Source organism: Heteronotia binoei, chromosome 4 (assembly GCF_032191835.1).
Source record: "Heteronotia binoei isolate CCM8104 ecotype False Entrance Well chromosome 4, APGP_CSIRO_Hbin_v1, whole genome shotgun sequence".
NCBI lineage: Eukaryota > Metazoa > Chordata > Lepidosauria > Squamata > Gekkonidae > Heteronotia > Heteronotia binoei.
This window is the reverse complement of record NC_083226.1, coordinates 158,670,102-158,689,596: the sequence shown is the minus strand read 5'-3', so window position 1 is coordinate 158,689,596 and position 19,495 is coordinate 158,670,102. Positions and strand designations below refer to the sequence as shown.

The window sequence follows — 19,495 nt, the reverse complement described above, 5'->3', positions numbered from 1 at the left end:
CGGAGAAGCTGGAATAATATTTCCCTTGCTGAATTCTCCGTGCGTCACCAAATCTCCTGGCTCTGAGGGGGTCATCGGTCTGCTCAGCAAAATGATAATGCTGATGATTCTGTCAAAACTGTAAATGGAAAGAGGCCGTAGGGGGAGAGGCTGGCTTCCTGAGGAGGCAGGGGAGCCCAGCTTAAGCCTGCTGGGATTCAAGCTTCACAGGAATAGATGTGCAGAAACGCACACAAGGAGCCTGCATGTATAGCTTGCGTAGGCCAGAAGAATGAGAGCGTTTAGAGCTGAACCCCCAAAGGAGGAGGAGGAATAGAGAAGTGCAAATTGACGGGGGAACTTTTCCTGACCCAAAGCCCCCTTTTTATAATAATTGGGGAGAGAGATGCTTCAGTAGCCCAGCTTCCCTCTCCTTTTTCCCTGTGTCTTCCTATTTTTTTTCTGAAAGTGATGTGTAGTTGTGCGCGCCTCTTAAAGCATGCTCAGTCCTTATCTGAGTTTTTTTTTGTCTTTAAGTTTACAAACTGATTTTCTGTTTAAGGGTTTTTTTTAAAAAAAATATTTAATTGTGTTTGTGTCCCTCATAAAGTTTATATCTCTGTACATTATCTTAAATACGTAATCTTAACTGGAGAGCCAGTTTGGTGTAGTGGTTAAGTGTGCGGACTCTTATCTGGGAGAACCGGGTTTGATTCCCCACTCCTCTGCTTGCAGCTGCTGGCATGGCCTTGGGTCAGCCATACCTCTGGCAGAGTTTGTCCTTGAAAGGGCAGCTGCTGTGAGAGCCCTTTCCAGCCCCACTCACCTCACAGGGTGTCTGTTGTGGGGGAGGAAGGTAAAGGAGATTGTGAGCCACTCTGAGACTCTTCGGAGTGGAGGGCGGGATATAAATCCAATATCTCCATCTACCTCACAGGGTGTCTGTTGTGGGGGAGGAAGCTAAAGGAGATTGTGAGCCACTCTGAGACTCTTCAGAGTGGAGGGTGGGATAAAAATTTAATATCATCTTCTTCTTCTTCTAAATAGGTATACACATGGTCTGGCCTGATATGGCCCAGCCCAAACCAACATGGCCTGACCCAACAAGGTCTCATTTATGTCAGATCCAGTCCTCAAAATAAATGAGTTTGACACCCCTGCTTTAAATGCATTCTCCAAGCTGCCGGATGGCTTGGCTTGGATAAGTGATTTAAAGAGAGAAATGCCTTCTCCAAGCTGGCCGACCAGGTGGTGGGGGTTTCAAGAACCACACAATGTGCCTCCCAAGCCACAGTTTGGACACCCCTGGGTTAAGCCCACACATGTGTCTGAGAATTAACTTCCAAGCATCAGACTCCCAGAGTGGAGTTTTGAAAGAACCAAAATGGACACATGGACAGGAGGACTTTTAATGCATGAATCAGCCCTGTGAGAAACCTGTTGAAGGTTCATGGTGGTGTTCCTCAAGTAGGGGATTATATTCTGGGTCTACTACCAAGGTGTGTGTTGGGGGGAGTGAAACCAAATGCCTCTTACTGATTACCTTAAAAGAATTAAACGGGTTTAGCTCCTGAATCTTTGTTGTTGTTGTTTTCCTCTCATGTCACAGCTGACTTATGACAACCCTCATGCAGTTTTCAAGGCAAGAGACGTTCAGAGGTGGTTTGCCATTGCCTGCCACTGCCTAGCGGCCCTGGACTTCCTTAGAGATCTCCCACCCAAATACTAGCCAGGGCCAACCCTGCTTAATTTCTGAGATCTGATGAGATCAGGCTAGCCTGGGCCAATCTACCTGCACTCTTTTTTTAATCCAGAGCAGAAGAAGGCAACCAGCACACAAAGCCAAACAGCAGAGCCACAGACCATTATTTTGTGCAACACGAAGGACCAGTTCTCAGCCCAAGGAAGCCTGAGGAACAGGCCATGATACTGCTGGCATGGTTTATGCTTGCCATCCCGTCCTAGATCTAGGCAGCTGGTAGCTGGGCCCCAAACAAGCCCCAGAAGGGATGGCAGTGCTGTTGGAGCTCAGTTTGTACCCAACTTATCTGGCCCAGTCTCTTGTCTCTCTTGCTTGCCAACACAATACCTATACACTATAAAGCCCAGTATTCTAATGTATTCTCTTTTGTATTGGCAAACTGGAATGGTATTTATAATGCTATGCTACATGTTAAAAAGTATACTGGGTGCACAGAAACACCTCTGAGAAAAAAATACTCTCAGTTTAACCCATGATTGAGGAGAAATAGAGCAATTAATAGACTGCATTTATGGCCATTCTCGCCATCATTCTCCAATTCCAAACATGTTTATTGCCTTTTGCTGTTTTCCCAAGCAACTTACACTATCCAGACCAAACTGTTATTCTTTCAGTTTGTTAATTTCACTGTTGTGCCACTGGATTCTAACTTTGTACCATTTTGCATGCTTAACCCTGCCCACAAGCTATATGCAGCACTGTTATCTGCACCCCCATTTCATCGTCTGGTCAAGTCTGCTTCTACAACATGAAAGCTTACATTCTCAGTAAAACTCTGTTGGTCTTAAAGGTGTTCCACCTTTATACAGATCAGTGCTGAACATCTTTCAGAACTCCAGATGAAAAGGTTGCCTAAGTACTAAGGCCACTCCACCCAGGGCTTTTGTTGTAGAAAAAGCCCAGCATATAAGGCCACACCCCCTGATGCCAATCCTTCTTGCTCAGAAAAAGCCCTGGCTCCACCTAACTATGCACTTCAGTGGGACAGGGCAAGCACCACATGCAAATTCAATACAAAACCAGTATCCTTAGTTGGAGTTGCCAGGGATTAAACCTGGGACATACTGCATGCCGAATCTGAGTGTTTCCAGTTTGGTGTAGTGGTTAAGAGCCATCGAATCTAATCAAGAAAACCAGATGTGATTCTGCACTCCTCCACCACATAAAGCAAGCTGAATGACCTTGGGTCAGTCGCAGTTCTCTCAGAACTCTCTCAGCCTCACCTACCTCACAAGCAACACTCCCTCTAAGCTGTGGAGCCTTGCGAGCAAAAATTCTACTGGCATTAAAGTTGTGAGCTACTGCATAAATTAGTCAGCTCTGGAGCCATTTTTCCTGAGCTAAGACAAAAATGTGTGAGCCAGAGGCTAAAAAACTGTGAGCTAGCTCACATTAACTCAGCTTACAGGGAACATTGCTCACTAGGTGTCTGTTGTGAGGAGAGGAAGGGAAGGAGATTGTAAGATGCTTCAAGACTCCTTTGGGTAGTGAAGGGTGGGGTATAAAACCAATTCTTCTACCACTGAGCCAGGTCCTCCCCACTAAACTGCATCTGTACATTGTCGGGCGCTGTGCTGTCATTCAAAACTGGATTGCCTCATCCACACAGAATAAACCATTAGTCAACGCATGCCGTAGCGCAAAGACAGGGAAGCATCCAGCGATATCTGGATGCAGCTATAGAAAGCAATGACAAAACAACCATTATGAATGGAAGCCAAACAGTTCACAGACTCTCATGAATACACCTGTGGCTTTTCAGTGCCCAAACACTGCACATATGACATTCTGCGCTGGACTCCGCTGCATTTCTAGGTTTCAAGGTCAAGCTCCCATTTTGGGTGGAGAGCCTTTTATCGGTCCACAGCTATTCCCCCCCCCCCCACCCTCAATTCCTCTTAGGCTTACAGCACTATGCCTCAAAGCCTGTAGACAGACGTATTTAATGGCACACTGAACTACATTTTGCCCTCAGAAAAGAAATGCCAGATGTTTCATGCTGTCTGATTTTATTAGGTCATTCCATAAAAAGCACAAGTCATTCTTCCCCTCCCCCTAAAACGTATCTACAGTCTCCTAACCTGTTTTCTACTCGGCAGTGTTCACTGCATCCGCATACACACTTTCGCCCCAGATTCTAGCGCGCCAGAACAGAATTGACTATACTGAAGGTATTTTTAAAAATGAATTCAAACCCTAAAGCCGAGGGAATTACATTTAAGCCTTTCCTGATAAGAAATATCTACTCGGTAATATCCGTGAGAGCTGGGATCTAGGGCAAATTGTGTAACCAGATAAAATCAGGAGCAATATCCAAGTTAGGCCTATTGCAGTCTCACACAAACGTAACGCAGTGCAAAATCTGTTACTGAAAATGTAATTGGGCCAGCTGACAATTTCACTTTTCATTTACTACTACTGGGTGTGGGGGAGCTTCTAGCCTTTGAGGTTACAGTTCAGAATTCCAAACTTTTGGGCCACGAATCACAAACAGACCCATTGTAATTTTTCATTTATCAAAATATTTATGCCTCACCTCTGTCCTGCATCTCAAGGTGGCTTGCAATTCCAAAAAGTTGAAAACATACAGGCTACATTAGAATGTTCGCCTACCCCAACTTGCCCCAAAAATATTTATTTCCAGGTTACCAGCCTTTCGCTTTCTTATAAATACTTGAGCAGGAATAAAGAAGACACCCAGTTTGGTGTAGTAGCTAAGTGCGCAGACTCTTATCTGGGAGAACCGGGTTTGATTCCTCACTCCTCCACTTGCAGCTGCTGGAATGGCCTTGGGTCAGCCATAGCTCTCACAGAGCTGTCCTTGAAAGCGCAGCTTCTTGGAGAGCTCTCTCAGCCCCACCTACCTCACAGGGTGTGTGCTGTGCAGGGGGGAGTAGAGGAGATTGTAGGCCGCTCTGAGACTCAGAGTGTAAGGTGGGGTATAAATCCAATAACATCATCTCCTTCTAAATTCCATGGGACCAGTGACGAAGGGCAGCCACAACTAGACTGTTGCCCAGAAGGGACAATTGCTAGCTGGTGTGTTGCTGCAGAGAGGAGGATAGCAGGCCCCTCCTGCTCATTCTCTGAGGCCCAGCCTGGGAGGGGAAAAAAGGAATAAATTCCATGTGCTCAATGCACAGATTAAAGTAACTTTGTTGAAGACGAGTATTTCTGGGTGTGATCCATACCTGGATGGGAGGGAGGTCATAGCAAAACCTCCTGAATCCTACCTCGGAGCCCACAAATTAAAGGATATAAATTAAACTCTTAATCCTATTTAAATAAAACTCTTACAACACTTGACTAAAATGCCTAAACCGAAGTTTTGGTCACATTATGAGAAGACAAGCTGTGGTGGAAAGTGCTGTGAAGTCGTGGTTGACCTATAGCAACCCCTTGGGATTTTCAAGGCAAGAGACATTCAGAGGTGGTTTGCCATTGCCTGCCTCCAGATCATGGCCCTGGTAGCTCTTAGAAGGGTGGAATTCTAGCAGGAGCTCCTTTGCATATTAGGCCACACACCCCTGATGCAGCCAATCCTCCAAGAGCTTACAAGGCTCTTTTTTGTAAACTCTTGGAGGATTGGCTGCATCAGGGGTGTGTGGCCTAATATGTAAATGAGCTCCTGCTAGAATTCCACCCCTGCTTAGAAGTCTCCCAATGAAATACTAGCCAGGTTCCTGACAAGCACAGCTGGGGATGACAATATTATTGGTTTGCTGGCATGCTTAGCTTTGCTCATTAACAACTCATTATTTTACTAATTCCATGTATTCACAACCACTAACATCCATTGCATTTCTTAAACATTCAGTGCTTTGAGTGACGTGGTATGCTCCCAGTTTGCAGGTAAAAAGGGAGTGTGGGGAGACAGCTGTAATCTGGTCTCTCTGGGCAACATTGATGTGGACCAAATGAACTGAGATGAACAGGGCTTTTTTTGTAGCAGGAACTCCTTTGTATATTAGGCCGCACCCCCTGGTGTGGGTGTGTGGCCTAATATGCAAAGGAGTTCCTGCTACAAAAAAAGCCCTGAAGATGAGTCTGTGGAATCTGATTGAGGAAAACAACACCGAGACCTGAGAAAAGACTTCATAACAACTAATTCAAGTGACTTTGTCGGGCGCGGGAAAAAGGGGAGCCGTTACTTCAAGAGGTATAATTACTGAATGACCACGTTAGTCTGGCAAGACACAGTCTTGTGAATAGCATGCTGATAATGGTCACTATCTGCTCTATTAATAAAGCTTCTTCTGCATACATACTCAAGGAGTTTTATGACAGAATCTGGGCAAAACCTTACAGCAAGGGTGGCCAAACTGCAGCTCGGGAGCCACATGTGGCTCTTTCACACATATTGTGTGGCTCTCAAAGCCCCCACCACCCTGTCAGCTGGCTAAATCACTTATCCAAGTCAAGCCAGTTGGTGGCTTGGAGAATGCATTTAAAGTTAAAGTTGCTTTCTTTCCACCTTTCCCTCCCTCCCCATTTATTTGCCTGCTTGCCATCCTTCTTTCCTTCTGACTCTCAAACATCTCATCTTCATGTCTTGCACCTCTCAAGCATATGATGTTTATTCTATGTGGTTCTTACGTAACCAGGTTTGGCCATCCCTGCCTTACACGCTAACCCTGTTTAGCTTCCAGGACAAGATCAGGTAGCCTGGGCTAGCCGAGTCACGGCGACAGACAATAATGCTAGGAAAAGCTGAAAGCAGCAGGAAAATAGGAAGACCGATCATGAGATGAATTGAGTCAAGCAAGGAAGCCACAACCCTCAGTTTCCAAGAGCTGAGTGAGGCTGTTAACGAGAGAGCACTTTGAAGGTCATTAATTCATACAGTCTCCATACAGTCCAAAGTGACTTGAAGATACTTAAGACACACACACAACACTTATTGAAGATGGTGGCCTGCCTCACCTCCCCAGGCAGCCTCTTCCACAATCCAAGAGCCACTATAAGAAAAACAAAAGTCTCTAGACAGGGGTGTCAAACTCATTTGTTATGAGGGCCGGATCTGACATAAATGAGACCTTGCCGGGCCATGTGTGTCATAAAATGTGATGCTAGGTAGCAGAGATATAAACTTTATAAAGGACACAAGCGCAATTAAAGATTTCATATCTCTCCCATGTGATCGAGGGGAACTGGGCAAAGGAAGCTTTGGCTCTTTCCCTCCCTCCCCAGGGGATGAGGAGGGGGAGGAGCCTCAGCCAATAAAAGGAAGAGAGGCTTGGCTCAGTAGCTCTGCCATGCGATTGAGAGAACTTGGCAAAGCAAGTTCTCCCTCCCCTCTTCCTCCCAAGGGAGGAGCCTCAACCAATGGAGAAAATAGAGGTTTTGTTCTGTAGCTCCTATGCGATTGAGCAAGCCTTTCAAAGCAAGCTGTGCCATAGAAGGAAGCAAGAGAAAGGGAGGAGGAAGCAGATGACAGCCAGCTGCTCAGAGCCTGATAGAAGCCCTCCTGGGGCCTGATTTGGCTCCCAGGCCACATGTTTGACACCCCTGCTCTAGTAGATACCAAAAGGGCCACTATAAGCAAGGGTGCACAAATAGAGACAACCAGGAAACAGTGGTAATCCTGGCCTCTAACCATGGCCTTACCTGTTTAAGCACCCACACCCTATTCCTCGATCTCAGCAACTGGGTTCGAATAGAGAAAGCAACCAAGACACTTAAAAATGAAGGGGAACGGGAACACATTGGAGAGACTTCGCACCAAGGGCAGACAGTTCTAGACATCTGCTTCAGTTGATCCCTTTTTCTCCCTGTACACCATCTTCACCTTTTTTTCTCAAAGAAGAAATTATAACTGAATATGCAAAATAATGACACAGGGTTTTTTATACCAGCATTTACAGATTTGGGGGGGGGGGGAGAGACGGACAGAGACAAGCCACCCTTGAACCTGTCGATTCTAGGGGAAAGCAAGAACTGTCGACATAATTGGTAGCCCACAAAAAACACAAGCTGCTTAATCACCACCTTAATGGGTCACTTGAATGGTCTTTTCAGGCTCTCCTTGACAGCAACCAATCGCAGACACTTGACATCAAAAAGAAAAAGGCTTAATTACTGTGATGTTCCTTCCTTTCACTCCTTTTTTCCTGGCATCAACAAATCGGGTTTAGGAGAACATTTATCAACAGCTCACAAAAGCCAAGAGGTTCATTAGGAACATTTGCAAAGCCCTTGCAAAGGAAAGCATTAGCACGAGGAGCTGTTTCAAATTTCACCTTGGCCATGAACTTACTAAAGGGTTTCAGAAAAGATACTACCCCTCAGGAACCTCTGCCTCATCTCTATGACTTTAATGCTCAATATTTATCTAACCAACCACAAACAGAGAAATTTTGCAGAAGGGTTTTTGTCCTTCCCACGGCTGCTGGACAAAACCACTCCTGAGCTTCACAAATCCTCAGGAAAGGTATGCGAGGTGGCACCCAGAAGTGGGAAGAGAGACAAGAGAAAATGATCACATATGGAAACATGAAGCTGCCTTATCCTAAATCAGACTCTTGGTCTATCAAGGTCAGTATTGTCTACACCAGGGGTGGTCATACTTGCATAATGTAAGAGCCACACAGAATAAACATCAGATGTTTGAGAGCCACAAGGAAGGAAGGAAAACAGAGGGGGGGGAGAGAGGTGGAAAGGCAGCAACTTTATCTTTACATGCATTCTCCAAGCTACCGGCTGGCTTGACTTGGAGAAGTGATTTAAAGAAGGACAAATGCCTTCTCCAAGCTGGCCAACAGGGGTTGGGGGCTTTGACATAGCACTAGCACTTTTAAAAACATAGCACTAGCACTTTTAAAAATTAACTTAATTTTAAAGCTTAATCAGATTTTAAGTAAATGCTGATAATGTTTAATGTAGTTTTAATCACTTGTATAATTTAACTCTGAACCATGTTGTTAGCCGCCCTGAGCCTGCTCCGGCGGGGAGGGCGGGATACAAATAAAATTTGTTGTTGTTGTTGTTGTTTGAGAGCCACACAATATGTGTGAAAGAACCAGTATAATAATGCCCCTGTATAAATCGATGGTGCGGTCTCATTTGGAGTACTGTGTGCAGTTCTGGTCGCCGCACCTCAAAAAGGATATTATAGCATTGGAGAAAGTCCAGAAAAGGGCAACTAGAATGATTAAAGGGCTGGAACACTTTCCCTATGAAGAAAGGTTGAAACGCGTGGGATTCTTTAGCTTGGAGAAACGTCGACTGCGGGGTGACATGATAGAGGTTTACAAGATAATGCATGGGATGGAGAAAGTAGAGAAAGAAGTACTTTTCTCCCTTTCTCACAATACAAGAACTCGTGGGCATTCGATGAAATTGCTGAGCAGACAGGTTAAAAGGGATAAAAGGAAGTACTTCTTCACCCAAAGGGTGATTAACATGTGGAATTCACTGCCACAGGAGGTGGTGGCGGCCACAAGCATAGCCACCTTCAAGAGGGGTTTAGATAAAAATATGGAGCAGAAATCCATCAGTGGCTATTAGCCACAGTGTGTGTGTGTGTATCTATCTATCTATCTATCTATCTATCTATCTTAAAAAAAAATTGTTGCCACTGTGTGACACAGAGTGTTGGACTGGATGGGCCATTGGCCTGATCTAACATGGCTTCTCTTATGTTCTTATGTAACCACATGTGGCTCCCGAGCCACCGTTTGGCCACAGACTGGCAGCAGTTCTCTATAGTCTTTGGTTGAGATCTTTCACATCACCTATTTGGTCTGATTAAATAAAGATGCCTGAAATCTGAACCCTGAAATCTTGTGCATGCCAAGCAGATGTTCTACCACTGAACCACAGACCCCTCCAGATCCACCCTACTCATGTACAAGCTGTTTGTTGAAGTGTGCAGAAGTTGTGCAAATATTGCAGGTGATTTGTGAGGTTCCTCTTTTCTACTGCAGCACATGCACCCATTTGCCAGATCGCTGAAGGTCTCTGATCCTCCAGAATAGCTGTTCAGTGTGCAGAGAGCACAGCAGTGGTAACAGCAAAAATTCCTTTCCTCGACTGAATCCAGCCCATCAAAAATTGTTATTGCGTGTCATGGAACTCAAACGGGTACCAACTGCTTCTCATCAATCTTTGGCGAATATGAAAGAATCTATTATTCTGACTGTATGGCATCAACTCTCAATCCTAGCTCCTCTAGAAGAAATAGGACCATCACATTGCCTATGTGCAATGCAGTGCAGTGCAGTGGCTAGAAAGACATGGATCTAGAACAGTGGGGTTCCCTATTTTTTTGTACAAGGACCCACAAGTCCAAATTTACTTAGTAAGTGACCCAGCCAGGGCCAGCCCAAGGATTTTTTGCACTTTTGGCAAATCTGTTTAGCATGCACAAGATTTCAGGGTTCAATCAGACCAAATAGTAGGTGATGTGAAAGATCTCAACCAAAGACTATCCCTGACCTGGATAGCCCAGACTATCTCGATCTTGTTGGATCTCAGAAGCTAAGCAAGGTTAGCCGTGGTTCGTATTTGAATGGGAGACCACCAAGAAGTCCAGAGTCTTGATGCAAAGGCAGGCAATGGCAAACCACCTCTGAATGTCTCCTACCTTGAAAACCCTGTGGAGTCACCATAAAGCCAATTTGGTGTAGTGGTTAAGTGTGTGGACTCTTATCTGGGAGAACTGGGTTTGATTCCCCACTCCTCCACTTACACCTGCTGGAATGGCCTTGGGTCAGCCATAGCTCTCGCAGGAGTTGCCCTTGACAGGTCAGCTGCTGTGAGAGCCCTCTCAGCCCCACGCACCTCACAGGGTGTCTGTTGTTGGGAAAGAAGATAAAGGAGATTGTAACCCACTCTTAAGTCTCTGATTCAGAGAGAAGGGCGGGGTATAAATCTGCAATTCTTCTTCTAAGTCAGCCGTGACTTGATGGCAAAAACTAAGCAATTTTCTTGGTGTCTTACCTAATTCAGCATCCCCTTTTCTACATATGCTTTTCAAAAAAACCAGCCAACAATGCACAAAAGGCTCAGCTGCCCCTACTAAAAACCCCAAGCAAGTTGCATTCTGACGTCCACAGCCTTTACATGTGGAGGTTCCATTCCACTCTCTGGACCACCCTTTCTTTCTCTAATGCTCCCTTTAATCCTTTTTCTCCCACCCAAAGTCTAAGAAACTCACTCACAGGACACATTTTACTTGATTCCTTATAAATTAACATGCATATGCAGTGAAGAAAAAAAGACCAACTAATCTGTGAGATGGAAGGTACTGTTTCCAGGGTCAGGTTTTCGTTTCTAAGTCATAAAATAAGATCATAAGAGAAGCCATGTTGGATTAGGCCAATGGCCCATCCAGTCCAACATTCTGTCACAAAAAACAAACAACAACAACAAAACCAGGTGCCATCAGGAGGTCCACCAGTAGGGCCGGGTCAAAGCCTTGCATCAAACTAAGGGTCGTTTTGTAGAAAAATAGGTGGTAGAGCTCATCCAAGAACTGTTATGCAGCTGCACCTACTATTCAATGGGCAAGGTGGGAAGAGGGGGAACCCTTAGAAAGGTTCAGGAGCTGCACTCCTGTGAGCTCCTACTGAATCCGAGGCCTGCATCAAACTCTTGCTCTGCCAATCCTGCCAGTGTTTGAGGAGATGTGCTTGGAAGGGGACATTGCGCTAAGGAGATGCACAAAGAGAGCAGGTAGTGGTGAAGGGGTTGGCAGCGAGGGTCTCAGTCTCCCACAGCAGTTAGAGGGCAGTGAAGGTCAGAATACTGAAGGAACAGCATCAAGACAGAGCTCATACACGCACACCTCTTTCCCTCCTCCCATGATGCACAGAACAGCTCCTGCCAACTCTCCAGCTTCTTTCTCCCTTCTTCCTTCTGCTGCCATAAAATCAGTTGTCAGACAGTGTCCTCCTCCTCATTAGTGTCACAATGGCAAGGTGACATTATGAAAAGCTGGCAAGGAGGAAGAGGACACAGAGAGCGATGCCAAAGACAGGAACAGCCTTCAGGGACAGCTGGCCAGAAACCCACTCTCAGAGGCTCCACAACCCACTGGTTGGGAAACACTGGTCTAGAAGACTGTGGTTCATGTCCCCACTCTGCCCCAAAGCTCTCTGGAAGATCTCAGCCTAGTCACTCTCTCAGGATAAGGTGCCCTCGAAAAAGGTTTTGTGAGGCTAAAATGGGGGTATGGAGAAGCACACATACCATTTTGTGCTTCTTTGGGGTTAGCAGGATACTAATGCAGGGCTTTTTTGTAGCAGGAACTCCTTTGCATATCAGGTCACTCCCCCTGATGTAGCCACTCCTCCTGGAGCTTACAATAGGCCCTGTACTAAGACCCCTGTAAGCTCTTGGAGGATTGGCTACATCAGAGGGGAGTGGCCTAATATGCAAAGGAGTTCCTGTTACAAAAAAGTGCTGAATGTACTGAATAAAATATACATAAGTAGAGATAAAAGCTATTATAAAAAGGCAGCAGTCGAAAACTAGAGGAAAACCACGCCAGCCTGCCAAGACATTCTGCCACTGACTTGATTCAACCCCTTGATAAAGTTAAAAAAAAAAAGAGTCTAGTATGTAATTGCTGAACTTGAATTCCTCAGTTCTATCGAGGTCATAATTGGGATCATAGACGTTTTCCCCTCCCACTACAAATGGGAAAATTGGCTTAGAAAATCTGGGGGAAAATTGTATTATTGTCAATTACACGCCTTCTGTCCACAAGATATGCTAACCAATTTGGTTTTGATTGACTCTTCCCACATAACAGCATTTTTTTTTAAATCCTGTAATCTTGTATACATCTGATCTTTGCAAAGAAATGCCTAATCTTGTATTTAACAGCATTTTGGCCATGTGCACTTTCCACCCCTCAAGTATCGGCTGAGGATACCATTTCATTGATCAACGAAGTCCACAAACGCTTATGTTACAATAAATCTGTAAGCACTGAAAGAAACTCACACCCTTGTACCACTTTCTTCAAACTAAGAGGTCTCTTTGATCCAACATCAATATTATTTCCATAGTGTCATCCCTCTTCCAATTTTTTATTCTTAATATGAACTGACAGAATCTCTGATGATAGGTCTATCGACAACTACCCTGATATCATTGGATCTCAAAAGCTAAGCAAAACTGGCCCAGTTATTACTTGGACGGGAGACCTCCAAGGAAGTCCAGGGTGGCTATACAGAGGCAGGCAATGGCAAACCACTCAACACCTCTTGCTTTGAAAACCCTGTAGAGTCACCAGGGGTGGAATTCTAGCAGGAGCTCCTTTGCATATTAGGCCACACCTCCCTGATGTAGCTAATCCTCCAAGCGCTTACAAGGCTCTTTTTTGTAAGCTCTTGGAGGATTGGCTATATCAAGGGGGTGTGGCCTAATATGCAAAGGAGCTCCTGCTAGAATTCCACCCCTGGGGATCATCACAAGTTGGCTGCAACCTGACAGCACTTCCCACCATAACTATTGATTGAACATCTAAAACCTTCACTGGTGGGGAAATCTTCACAACCAAAGTAAACCACAATTAAGGCTGCAAACCTAAAATCCTTTTACTGGGAGTAATAAAATTAGACTTATTTTTGAGTAGACCTGCTTAGGAGCCTACAACACCAAATTAAGGTCATGACCCTTTTTATCTTATGTCAGATGAGCAAGAGCAAATCAGATTGTCTCCACCTAATCAGAAGGTCTTGAGGTGGGGCACACCCTTCCCATAGCTCACCTCATTAAGCCTGATTATATGCAATGCAGAATGATGTGAGTCAGCAGAAATTCTGTGGGTTACGTTCATCACAAAGCAACCTGGATGGACACAGGATCCATGAATTTATTTATTTTTATTATTTATTACTTTAAATTTGTATCCCGCCCTCTCCGCAAGCGGACTCAGGGTGGCTAACAATCAATTATATAAAACAATTTAAAACCAATAAAATACATTTAAAACATTTTGTGGTGCTATACACCTTGATATGGTGGGATCTCTCTTTTTCTGTTAATGATTCCATGATATTCGTAGCTCCTCAGCAGTGAGAGGGGGTGGTTCTCTCCTGGATTCAGGAGTTAAAGGCCTGTTGAAACAGTTCAGTCTTACAGGCCCTGCAGAATTGTGAAAAACTGTCAACTATGATTTCGAAGTGAAATGAATGTTTTTCCCATATGTGATCCATATATTCTCCTGGAGTCCAATGAGGTCCCAAGCACAGTAAACTAATGAGGTCCCAAGCACAGTAGGGGAGCACCATGCAAACACGAAACCCTTGGCATAGCAAGTTTCATGGCAAAAGCCACCCTAAGACTGTGATCACCTCTCTCTATATCAGAGGTGGCCAAACTTGCTTAATGCAAGAGCCACATAGAATAAACATCAGATGTTTGAGAGCCACAAGATATGAATTTCAGATGTTTGAGTCCTGCAAAATATGAACATCAGATGTTTGAAAGCCACAAGGCAGGCAGGCAGGCAAATAAATGGAGGAAGGAGGGAGAGATGGAAAGAAAGCAACTTTTACTTTAAATGCCTTCTCCAAGCTGCTGGCTGACTAGGCCTTGGAGAAGTGATTTAAAGAGATAAATGCCCTCTCCAAGCAGGCCAACGGGGCAATGGTGGCTTCAAGAGCCACGCAATATATGTCAAAGAGCCACATGTGGCTCCTGAGCCACAGTTTGGCCACCCCTGCTCTATATCATACCACCCATGCACCAATTGAGTTTAGGAAAGTTCACACACTATTCAGTCACTTAAGGAGGATGAGGGTAACCTGAAACCAGGGCTTTTAGTAAAGTCCCCTAAATGGTGGGATTTTCTGCCAGGGAATGTTTGAAAAGCTATTCTCATCAATGGAAATGATGCAGAAGGATTCCTCTTCCAAAACACATCAGATGTAGGGATCCAGTTTTGTTTTTAAGTTGCTTTTTTAAATGTTACATTATTCCACTGTGTTTATGGCTGTTGAATCACCGTGAGCTTCAGAAATGTGGCATTAAAATGCTTTAAATAAAATCATGCAAACACAACTGCACCAAGGGAATAAATGCCTAGATTACTTTCATTCCACAGTCTCCCAAAAGGAATTGGTAAAAAAAAAAAAAAGTGAAACCAGGGCCCAGAAGTCTTCATGCTTAGGTATCCTACTTCAAGAATGCTCACAAGAGGTAACTAAATGATATGAATCCTGTAGCGCCTTAAAAGGTAACTCAAGGGCTACAGCCCACTTCTTATGGGGCATCTTTCAAAAGTGTCAGACCTCTGTTGTTGCTTTTTTCAAGAAAATAAATGATAACAGATGCAGCCCAATCCTCTTGGGTTTAGACTGGAATAACTCAGCATAACCATTGCTCAGTGGTAGAGCATCTGCTTGGCATGCAAAAGGCTGCAGGTTCAATCCTCAGCATCTCCAGGTAAAAGGACCAGGTGATGAGACTGAGACCCTGGAGAGCCACTACCAGCCTGAGTAAACAATACTGATGGACCAAGGTTCTGATTCAGCATAGGGCAGCTTCATGAGTATTGCACTCAAGGTAAAAGGTAGTCCCCTGTGCAAGCACCAGTTGTTTCCAACTCTGGGGTGATGTCGCATCACAACATTTTCACAGCAAACTTTTTACAGGGTGGTTTGCCATTGCCTTCCCCAGTCATCTACACTTCCCCCCATCAAGCTGGGTACTCATTTTACCAACCTCGGAAGGATGGAAGGCTAAGTCAATCTGGACCTGGCTACCTGAACCCAGCTTCCGCCAGGATCAGGTCGTGAGCAGAGAGCTCAGACTGCAGTATTGCAGCTTTACCACTCTGCACCATGGGGCTCCTTGTGTATTGCGCTGCCAGCATGTAAAAGATGACCCCACCTCCCCTCACAGAAAAGTTCCACCTGGAATTCAGCATCATCTTTCTCCTCCTTTTGAGCCAAAGTAATAGCACATTTTCCCAAGGGAAATTCACAGGTCAGAAGAACATTTACAGGGCAAGACAGGAGTGAAATTCAGGTGAAAAGTTAAGTCAGCTCTCCCCCCCCCCCCCCCCCCCTTTCAACCCATTGCACATTACACCCCCATGAACCATTTAACAACGGTGAAAAAATGCCCCCCCCATCACATCTTTATCTTATGGCTCCACCCATTTCTACCTGCCTCTCAGCTCCTGGAGATTTTGTTCCTTCAGGAGTTACAGAGGGTAATTCATTGCGGGAGGGGAGAAACGCCTGATCTCCTGTAGGCCTCTCTTGAGAAAAGCTGGGCAGAGAAAGGATTTAATTAAACCCAAGCAGCGTTAAAACAGAAAAAGCCTCAATCGTGGTACTAAGCTGTAAGCAATTAAAAAGAGAATGTATGCAGATGAGCAAAGAAAGACATCTATGTCTTTGCTCATGAAGCTGCCTTATACTGTTCACTTCTTCAGATAGCTGAAGAATTGAGCAGTGACTCACGAAAGCTGCCAAAAATATTGTTAGCCTTAAAGGTGCTCCCGGACTCTGGCTCTTTTCTATTGCTAAAAGTGGAAGTTATCTTACAAAGGAATTTCAAAGGGAGATCAGAAAGAGAGACTGCTGAATTGCAACTGATAATGAAGCTCAAGACCGTGAATTTATCTGGACTGAATCGCAACCTAGGTTTCCTGTCTCACTACCAATGTGGATTTATCCAAAGCTACTACTTCTCTGCATATCACAAGTAACCTAATCACACCTTCTATTGTCATTTACCTGCCAATGTCATTTGGCACCTAAAATCACTTCACTTTCCAATACATAGAACAGGTGGACTCACATTCTAGCTGTATCTGAAGAAGTTAGCAGTGACTCACGAAAATTCAACCCCTGCCACAAATTTTGTTAGTCTTTAAGGTGCTACTAAACTCTGGCTCTTTTCTACTGCTCGCTCTCTCTTGACCTCAGTATTGTCTACTCTAGGGGTGGCCAAACTTGCATAATGTAAGAGCTACACAGAATAAATGTTTGATGTTTGAGAGCTGCAAGACATGAGCGTCAGATGTTGGAGGGAAGGAGGGAGATGGGGAAAAGTAGAAAGAAAGCAACTTTAAGTGCATTCTCCAAGGTGGTCAGTGGAGGCTTCGAGAGCCATACAATATGTATGAAAGAGCCACAGTTTGGCCATCTCTGGTCTACTCAGACTGGCATGGCAACATCCCAGACTGTGGTCTTTCACATCACCTACAGCCAGATCTTTAACTGGAGATGCCAGGTGTGACGGACTCAGGCTCTTAGCCAGAGTAGCTGAGAAACAGGCTTGCAGCAATTGGCTGGAACGTTGCCCAAGCAACGGAAAAGTATCCTTTGGAGGTTTGCTCAGCAGAAAATCACCTCAGGATTTTTAGTCTGAGCCAGGGTGTTTTTGAGTGAAGTCTTCTGTATACCAGTTTGAAGTGAAGACTTCAGGTCAGGCTTAGGTCAGGCAGTTGTAAAACCAACTGGACGAGGGGCTGAGAGCGGCTGAGCTCCTTGTGGGAGACAGAGCTGAGTGGACTCTGTCTGGAAGAGGGAGTTTTCAGACGGTTTGAAACTCTGAGGGAGATTTTGCCAGTGCATCAGGCAATCTCCAGGTACAAACTAGATCACACAAATACACACTGAGGAAAGCACTGGATTCTGGTGGTCAGCAGGATTGCCCAAGACGCATACCAGAGGACTAGCTGTGGGGCTGAGACGCATCGGTATTGAGGGGTGCGAGTCCTGGAAGACAGTGTGAAAAAGTCTGTGAGGGAGAATACTGACACCAGTCAGGAGTTCTGTGTGTGTGTGGGAGAGTGATTGAAGTTTGTTATTTATATGATTTGGCACTGCCTAAGTTAGGGTAAAACATCTGAAGAATAGCATTCTGAGTGCCCAGAAGGCACAGACAGCCTATGTGAAGTAGAGTCTAGTGGGACTCTAAAACCTGCCTGGTTTATTTTAAAGATATTATACCAGTAGTACTGTTATATTTTACCTCAGCCTGATTAGTCTCTACTGTTCGTAATTGTTTTACTCTGCCAACCTGCTGCCAACTGATTTGCCTCCTGCATATTGAACAGTCATAATCAATATTATTTCATCCCTCTCCCTTGCCTTTTGTTACCTAATAAAAATTTTGTGGTTTCTGCCTTTAAAACCGTCTGGTGCCAATTATTAAGGGTTCTGACAGAATTTCTGGGAGTGTTACTGAGGGAAGGTGACCAGGGAGAAATTTAAAGCCTCTGAAGGGGTTCCTCACACTAGGGATTGAACCTGGGACCTTTTGCATGCCAAGCAGATGCTCTGCCCATGAGCCTCGGCCCTCCAGCCAAAGGCGGTAAGGCTACTACCCCGGCTCCACTCAGCTGTCATTGCAGGCTCTGTCCTCTAGAAGGCGCTCTGCGGAGCTTCTCGCAGCATGCGGTGGAGACAAACTTTTCCCAGCCTCGACGGCCGGGAGGGGGGAGAGAAAGGCGACCGCTTGTTCTCTTACAGGACAGTCATGCAGCCACGCGGGCCCCACCCCTTGCCACCTCCTGACAAGTACCGGCAGCTGGGGCTCGCTCGGGAGCGACTTTCCACCACCAGCCTGCCGTCCCCCCCCCCGCCCCACCGGGTTGAAAAGACGCGCACCAGACCGGGAAGGGAGCCCCCTACGCTGCCCTGGAGGCTGGATCGGGACCCTTTGGAGTGGGGGTGGGGGTGTTATATAGCAGGAGAAGCCCTTTGCTCCAATTTTCCCGGGGGGGAGGGAGAGGTGAAGACCAAAGATCCTGGCAGAGTTTGACCCAACAGGACGAAGTTCTGACTCGCGATCCCCAAGCCGGGTCGCCGCCGACGCAGCAGAGCCTTTCCCCCAATGGGCTTTGCAAGGACGACCTTGAGAAAAGCTCCCTTCTGAAAAAGGAGCCCCCAACGCCTTCCTCCAGTCCCGCCGCGCTCAGCTGGGAGGGAGGCCGCTTTGATCTCTCCGCCGGGCTTGCAAGCTCCGAGAGATCCACGCGTGGGGCTTGTTTTGTTAAGGGCTCGCCCCGTTCCCATTAGCAAGGGAGACTCTGCGGCGCAACTTCCCGGGACGTCGCCCACGCCACACACACAGCCCAGCTCAGCAAGAGACTCCAAGCCGGGCTGCCAAACTCAGCTCCTGCGGGACTTTCTGCGTCTCCCTTCGCCTGACCCGCTTGGGGGGCATCCATCTCAGCCGGCCTCTTGATCCCACCGCCGGACTGGACCCCTGGGCTTTCTCCCCTCCTCCGGCCTTCCCTCCCCCCTTGCATAGAAGCAGCCCCGCCTCCTCTCACCTTGCCGTCCAGAAGCTATTAAGAGATTCCCCCGCAGTTCAAAGCCAGCATTGGCGGGGCTGAAACCCGGGGTCCTCCCGCTTACTGTTGTTCTCAATTTAGCTCCAGCGCTTGCATCCATTGGGGGAGCGCAGCCCGAACTCCCCGCCCCCCCTCCTCTTCCATAGGCCAAGGGAGGGAAAGGAGAGCTCTGATTGGCAGAGTTGCAATTTTTCTTTTCCTTTCTTCCCTCCTCCTCCCCGCTTTTTTTGGTTCAAGAGATGGAAAATCCTGCGCTCCCCTTCTCTTCCAGCGTTCATTCAAGAGGAGCAGGGCCCGCCTTCTCATTTGAATGAGGGCGGGGCCAAGGCTGGTGTCCTTTTAAGGGCACGAGAGGGCGGGGCGTTCCCAGGGCCGGGGCGGGGAAATCCTCTTTGAATGGCATAACGGGGCGGGGATTCCCCCTGTATTTTTTTTTTTATGTCTGAATGAGTAGAAGGATCCCTTTGATTCTGAAAAAAAAATCT

The 19,495-nt window shown here is 46.1% G+C and overlaps 1 protein-coding gene across 1 annotated transcript in view; it reads right to left on the bottom strand.

Annotated features, from left to right (window-relative positions):
- Positions 1–19,286, bottom strand: part of PDZD2 (PDZ domain containing 2) — a 352,225-nt gene extending 332,939 nt beyond the window's left edge. The window contains exon 1 of the mRNA XM_060236112.1: positions 18,990–19,286. The gene's annotated coding sequence lies outside the window, so the exon portion shown is untranslated. The remainder of the gene's footprint in view (positions 1–18,989) is intronic.
- Between the last annotated feature and the right edge of the window lie 209 nt (positions 19,287–19,495).